This window comes from Engraulis encrasicolus, chromosome 13, assembly GCF_034702125.1.
Source record: "Engraulis encrasicolus isolate BLACKSEA-1 chromosome 13, IST_EnEncr_1.0, whole genome shotgun sequence".
Taxonomy (NCBI): domain Eukaryota; kingdom Metazoa; phylum Chordata; class Actinopteri; order Clupeiformes; family Engraulidae; genus Engraulis; species Engraulis encrasicolus.
This window is the reverse complement of record NC_085869.1, coordinates 2,130,839-2,137,792: the sequence shown is the minus strand read 5'-3', so window position 1 is coordinate 2,137,792 and position 6,954 is coordinate 2,130,839. Positions and strand designations below refer to the sequence as shown.

Sequence of the window (6,954 nt, the reverse complement as noted above, 5' to 3'; positions counted from 1 at the left end):
TAGACTACACCGCTGCAGCCATCATCACAGTCCAAAGCATTAGAACTAGGCAGGTTAGGCTACATCACGCTACCGTTCCATGCAAATGTGCACTCCACTGTCATTTTGACAGTTTGTAGGGCTATTTAAATATCGTTTAAGGAAGACAGGATGAGCACGGGCACAAAGTTTTGAGAGTGGGGATTTTTAGAAGAGTAGGCTATAGCTTACAAAACGTCTGTCTAAATTGTGCAATAAACCCACCATACAGCAAATAAGCCAAACCTAGCTACTTCAAAGCACAACCATAAGTCAACAAAATGTATTAAACAGTGTAGGCCTACCTTAAAACACTATCTTCGTTGCAGCAAATGTCTTTGTGTCTTGCAATCACTCCACTTTAATCCACAGTTTAGTCTACACACCCAACACTGCTAACATCAGAATCTTGTGTGGTAATTATTTTGTTCCATTTCTTCAGACATTACATAGGCTACATCCTAAATGTGCTACATATAAATATATGTATGATAATAATATTATTTTGACTATAAGGAGATATACCGGTAGTTCTAACAAATCAATGCCATCAAAACAAAACTGCTTCTGTTGCAGTTCTCTTCCTTACCACTTGGTGGAGTCTGTCCGTAACCCAAGTCAATAACCACAGAGCAAGTGGATCTGGACTGGCAGACTGTAAACTGTAACAGTCATGTGGAAATCGGAAAATAATTCATAACTTACTAATATTTCCATTCTTTGATAACCAATCTAAATATCACAGGTTCTTCAAATACTGAAAACGAAACTGTGTTACTAAGATCTAGTAAACTTCCGCGATCTACGGTGTATGGAAATTATCAGTAGAGAAGGGGTGTGGCCAATTTACTGTTTGGTTGTTTGCCGTCTGGTATACGGTATAAATACTGGCTGGTCAAGATGGAATGATATGGAAAGTAGGAAGTCAGCGATTGTCAAAACATTTTCAAGGCTTCAGGGCCGACTGAGAAGACAAAGTGGCCACAATATTACATTTCACGGGATTGTTGGGGGCCCTAGGGCATTTTTTGGCCTTTTACTAAAATGTGTGTGTGTGTGTGTGTGTCTGTGTGTATGTTTGTTCACGCTGCCCAGTGGTGTTTTTCAGAATCACTAACCATTAAACCAGGGGTAGGGAACCTATGTCTCGAGGGCCCTTGAGGCCGTTTTATCCGGCCCCTGATATCATTATAATGTTTTGCAACTTCACATGAAATAGGCCTATGACATATTTTGCAGGCCTAAAGGAATCTTAGAAATTACATTTCCAATGCAATTAAGTTAGGCCTATATTCAGGGGACCTAGAAAAGGTGGGGACTGTTTTAAATGTGTCTACCTTTAAAGGTGTCTATATGTCTATATAGGCCTAAAGGTGTCTATGCCTTTCATGGGGAAATCCTGATTTGTGTTCATAGTACGGCCCCCGGAGGATTTTATGACCATGGTAGGAATTTGAAGTGGCCCTTCGAATGAAAAAGGTTCCCCACCCCTGCATTAAACCTTTCTACTAGCCACAGCTCTGCTGTCAGTACATTTTATTATGATACTATAAGCTCAGAAATGAAGTTGATCAAACAATTTGATCGGTGCTATAAACATTTAAATGAACCGAATAGGCTATCAGAATAGAAACATCTGAATGATCTTTCTTGGACATAGCCTACATTTTGAAGTGACCCTTTGAATTAAAAAGGTTCCTCACCCCTGCTTTTGAGGAAAAACATCAATGTGCTTGGCCACTCTGGTTTTTAAATTATTCTGAACTAAAGCAAGGATTGTTCAAGGAAGTTCAAAACAGACTGTCTCTGGTTAAATTAGTTCTACACCAAGCCTTTAGGTGGCAGTACAACTAATTCGCACAATGCGAATTCCACACACAAGCCACAAAGAAGCCATCTACCGCGGTCAAGAACACCAGAATCACGCGCTGTCTGTGTGGTTTCATTGTTATACGTTTCTTGGCGATATGGGGTAAGTTCCTCACATACCAACGGAAAATGGCCTTCACATACGTGTAAGTAAATTTTACTCAACTGTGGTTTAAAGTTTCAGTACTCAAGAGCGATTGAATAGCTCCTCTGAACACAGATCCGCCATTGCTAAGTTGTAGCACAAGTCCCCTCAATGAATGTGACTACTCTTGTTGCTGCTGTACGCTAGTAAGTTCTGATAACTGGCAAGCATCGTAATGACAAAATGCAGTAGTGAAACGGTGAATATGTTAAGTATACTTGTTGATGGTAAATTGTTTGACATTGCTCGTTCTCAATTGCATTTCCCCTGCCTAAAGATGATTCCCAGTTTGTCGCTCCCAGCGCGGTTCGATCCCCAGTCGGTTCGCTCCCACTAGCCAGACTATCGAGCCCACCGAGCTAGTTATCTTTTTGATGTTAGTTTTTTGTTACGTACCCTAAACCTAACCCTAACCTTAACCCTAAACCTAACCCTAAATTGCTTGTATGTGGTAGTGTATGATAATACGAGAAATGTAATCGGGTGGGATAGAACGCCTGGGATTAATAGGATCACCTGGGACTACACGTCCGGGAGTGATCTCACTTGGGAGTGACCATCTCCCAGCGCTTAAGATTGACAAAGGCTACCGTTAGCATGCTATTGCGTTAGCTCATCAACTAGATGCTGGGCACTGCTCATTTTTCACGTCTGCCCGGCATTTTGCTGATGAACTAACGCTTAGACGTCTTGCCAATGTATTTTACAGCGGCAAAAATGCATCTAGGCGACGTTGGCAAGATTGGTGTGCCGTCTGGGTATGTTGGTTTTCAGTGCTGGGCAGTAGCGAAGCGACTAGTTTAATTACATTCCCTAGTAGCTTGGTCGTAGCGTCATTACTATGTATCGACTAACGTCCCTGTAGTTAAGAAATAGTTTAGAAATCAATGTGAAATACCCTGGCATTTGCAACAGTAGGCAACCTGTCCTTAAAAAGTATGGGTCCTCAAAACAGCACTTGTTGCACAAATAAGTGTAGCATAGAGCACGCCACCCCGAAATCAATGTGAAATACCCTGGCATTTGCAACAGTAGGCAGCATGTCCTTAAAACGTATGGGTCCTCAAAACAGCACTTGTTGCACAAGGCCTCTTCAAGAAATTGAAATTACGCATGGTCACTTTTTCTTATTGTTTCACGTGGAGGTCTACTGACATTGTCTAAATAATGTAGGCTAGTTTATGTCCATGTATTATATTAAGACCCAAGGTTAATGGGTTATTCTATTTACCATGTTTTCACAGGCTGCTGTCTCATAATATGGCGAAGACGAGTCACTTGAAGGCCTAACAGCTCTTATGAGGAGCAGTCTTGCCATAGAAGACTGAAAGAATGTAAGATTAACTTCTTTGTGACCAATATGACTTGCTCATTGATACATTTGCTATGTCAATATGAGATGCATGGCGAAGTATTTAATTTATTTGTCTCTCTTCTAGGAGCTGTAGAAACAACAGGGTGCCTGCTGCAGTATGACGAGGACGCCCTGATCATAGAAGGTCCAGTGTCTTGGCAGGGTGAAATGGCACTGATATCGGTATGTGGTGATATCAGTTAAAATTAATGAATTAATTCTCATATCTGAATAATGTGAACACTGGATTTACCACACACTCACACACACGCTAGTCCTAGATGATATAACCAAGGTTACTTTTACCACAGCTCTGGCACTGCATAAAATTTCTTTTCTTTTTTATAGAACTGGACAGGTCATTTATTCGTTCCCCTTGTTTTTTGCAGTGTCCTGCAGGATGCTGTGTCCTGCAATCCTGTGTGCTGTGCTACAGACGCGTGTGGAGGTCAACCCGAAATGGGCACAGTAGAGTGAAAGAGGGTAAGCTTAACCTATAGCCTACGTCAGGGTTGGGGAACCTTTCTCATTCGAATGGCCACTTCAAATTCATCCGAGGGGCCATAAAAGTCCTCCAAGGGCCGTACTATGAACACAAACCAGGATTTTCCCTTTCACTTTAGGCCTATATTGAAGGCAGCCACATTTAAACAAACACCACCTTCCTCAGGTTCCCTGAATATAACTTAATTGTATGTCTAATGCATTTTCTAAGATTCCTTTACAAAACATGTCATATTTCATGTGAAGATGGATTTGCATTAAAATTATATCGGGGGCCGGATAAAACTGCCTCAAGGGTCGCAAACGGCCCTAGAGACATAGGTTCCCCACCCCTGGCCTACATTGTCAATATGACTTGTGCTACTTTATAGATAAGTTGTCAATGCTGTGCATTGCTATGTTTTGATTTATTTTCTTACATCCTACAGATCCTGGCAGGGAGACGGTAGTGTCCTGCAGGATGGTGATGGGCAATCTTACAAGAGACCACAGAAAACTGATATAGTGTAAGATTATCCCTGTTGGGCTCAATATGTCTTGCTTATTGATATATTTGCTATGTCAATATGAGGTGCATGACGAAGTATTTATTTATTTGTTGTTTCTACAGCTCCCAGAAGTGAGACTGAGTGCCTGTTGCAGTATGACGAGGAAGCAGTGACCAGAGACCTTCAGTAGACCCTGCTGGCATGATTGGCGGCTGAAGAACATGAAATCAACAGCAATGTTTATAATATTGTACATACCTGTATAGTCTGCACTAAAATGCTGTACCTGTACTATTTTTCCTCTTACTTTCATATTTACCACGTATTTACTATGAATTGACAACTTTTACTCAAATCCATTTTTGTATGTGCCCTGACTAAAACTATCCTTAAACCTAACCTGTCAGAGGTGTAATAACAACCTGCTCTTAGCAATGTGGCAGCAGTCTACTTGGATGCAGCGGGGAACATAGAACCCTTTTTTTTGAAAAAGCATTGTATGTTTCTGAGTTTTATGAATTGTGCCCTTCCCAAACCTAACCTGTCGTAGGGGCCTATGAAATCCGTTTTAATTTTTCTCAAATTCCGTTTTATTTTTCCTCATTCAGTTTTTTTCTGATAAATTTTTTGCCAAATTGGATTTTTTTTACATTTTTGAACTTATTTTCCCCTTTCATTCCCCCCCACACACAAAATTTCTTAGTTATTTAGTTCAAACTGGTGGGTGGACAGAGCCAACCACTCATGGTTGAATGGTAGGTAGAGAAAAGAAAAGTAAAATTACCTACTAGCTTTTTGTAATATCAGCCCTCAAAAATATTCCAGGTAATAAGGTAGCTGTAATGTACATGCGCATATATTCTATTAAATACACGTGACGCACCCAACTAGAAGGCGAATTCACTTCTGGTGCATTGAAGTTGTTGGACTCTGGCTGCATCAGGTTTTCTCGAATACGTTTGGCTATATTGCAACGTGCAGCTTAGAGACATTTTTGGTCACGTTATATGTAGGCATTAAATAAATAGCCTCGCAAAGTCCCTACCGTCTACCGTTTCACTCAAACACATGTTTTACAAGACGGCCGTTTTCTTCTGATGGTGACTTGACCCTTTTTCAAAGTTGATGCTAACTTTTAGTCACTATGCTCCGTGGCCAACAAAGTTAACAAGACATGACAAGACAAGTCAAGACAAGTCAAGTTTATTGTCAATTTCTTTACATGCACTGGTCATACAAAGAATTTGAAATTGCGTTTCTTGCTCTCCCATGCAGACATAGACTAATCTAGGTAAGGACATAGACAGTATAGACATAGACAGTACTCATACATGGACATAGACAGTATGGACGTAGACATTGCTCATACAGACATTTAAAGTGCAAGACTGGACAACAGAAGACTTGTAGAGAACATACATTAAGAGGAGGTATTTTGTTGTTCTTTTTTCTAAAAGTCCTTTATAGCGTTCTGACATAGTAATAGTAGCATTTGAAGAAATAAATAATTAAAAAAAGGTTTTTATTAAATACACCAGCAGCAGTATGTGTGTGTGTGTGTTTGTTTGTATGTGTTTTGTGTGCGTGTGTGCGTGTGTGTGTGTGTGTGTGTGTGTGTGTGTGTGTGTGTGTGTGTGTTTAGTGCAGGTAGAAAGTGCGGTGTGCGTCTGTGTGTGTGTACCTGTGTATGTGTGTGTGTGTGTGTGTGTGTGTGTGTGTGTGTATGTGTGTGAGTATGAGTTGTGTGTCAGTGTGTGTATGTTTGGGTTTAGTGCAGAAAGTGCAGTGTGCTTGTGTGTGTGTGTGTGTGTGTGTGTGTGTGTGTGTGTGTGTGTGTGTGTGTGTGTGTGTGTGTGTGTGTGTGTGTGTGTGCATGTGTATGTTTTGAGTTAGTGCAGGTTGAAAGTTCAGTCACAGATGTAGTAGTGCAGGTGGAATGTTCAGTCGCAGATATGGTGGTGGGGATGAGGGGGGGAGCGTTGTCAGTGGCCTGGCTGGCTAGAGGCTGACAGTGAAGGGAGAGTGGGTTGAGTGTTCAGTATCTTGATTGCTTGATGCATCGTGCTGCTTGCAAGCCTGGTGGTACGGGAACGGAGGCGCCTGTACCTCTTTCCAGAGGGCAGGAGGCTGAACAGTTTGTGTGCAGGGTGGCTTGTGTCTTTGATGATCATCAGTGCTTTTCGGGTGAGGCGTGCGGTGTAAATGTCCTGCAGGGAGGGGAGTGGTACTCCAATGATCTTCTTCGCTGTGTTCACAACACGCTGGAGTGTCTTCCTGTTTTTCTCCGTGCAGCTTCCTCCCCACACTGTGATGCAGCTGGACACGACGCTCTCTATGGTTCCTCTGTAGAATGTTGTCATGATGGAGGGTGTAGCACTTGCCTTCTTTAGTTTGCGCAAGAAGTAGAGACGCTGATGGGCCTTCTTCGCCAGTGATGTAGTGTTGGTGGTCCAAGAGAGGTCGTCGCTGATGTGCACTCCAAGGAACTTGGTGCTGCTCATTCTCTCCACGGCATCACCGTCGATGGTCAGTGGTGGCAGTTGTTTTTGGACCCTCTGAAAGTTGACAACAATCTC

At 41.9% G+C, this 6,954-nt stretch overlaps 1 long non-coding RNA gene across 1 annotated transcript; it reads left to right on the top strand.

Annotated features, from left to right (window-relative positions):
• Positions 1–3,254: 3,254 nt before the first annotated feature.
• Positions 3,255–5,541, top strand: LOC134461490 (uncharacterized). The gene is made up of 3 exons (XR_010037291.1): positions 3,255–3,569; positions 3,776–3,869; positions 4,319–5,541. It is a non-coding gene; the product is annotated as an uncharacterized LOC134461490 (long non-coding RNA).
• Positions 5,542–6,954: the final 1,413 nt, after the last annotated feature.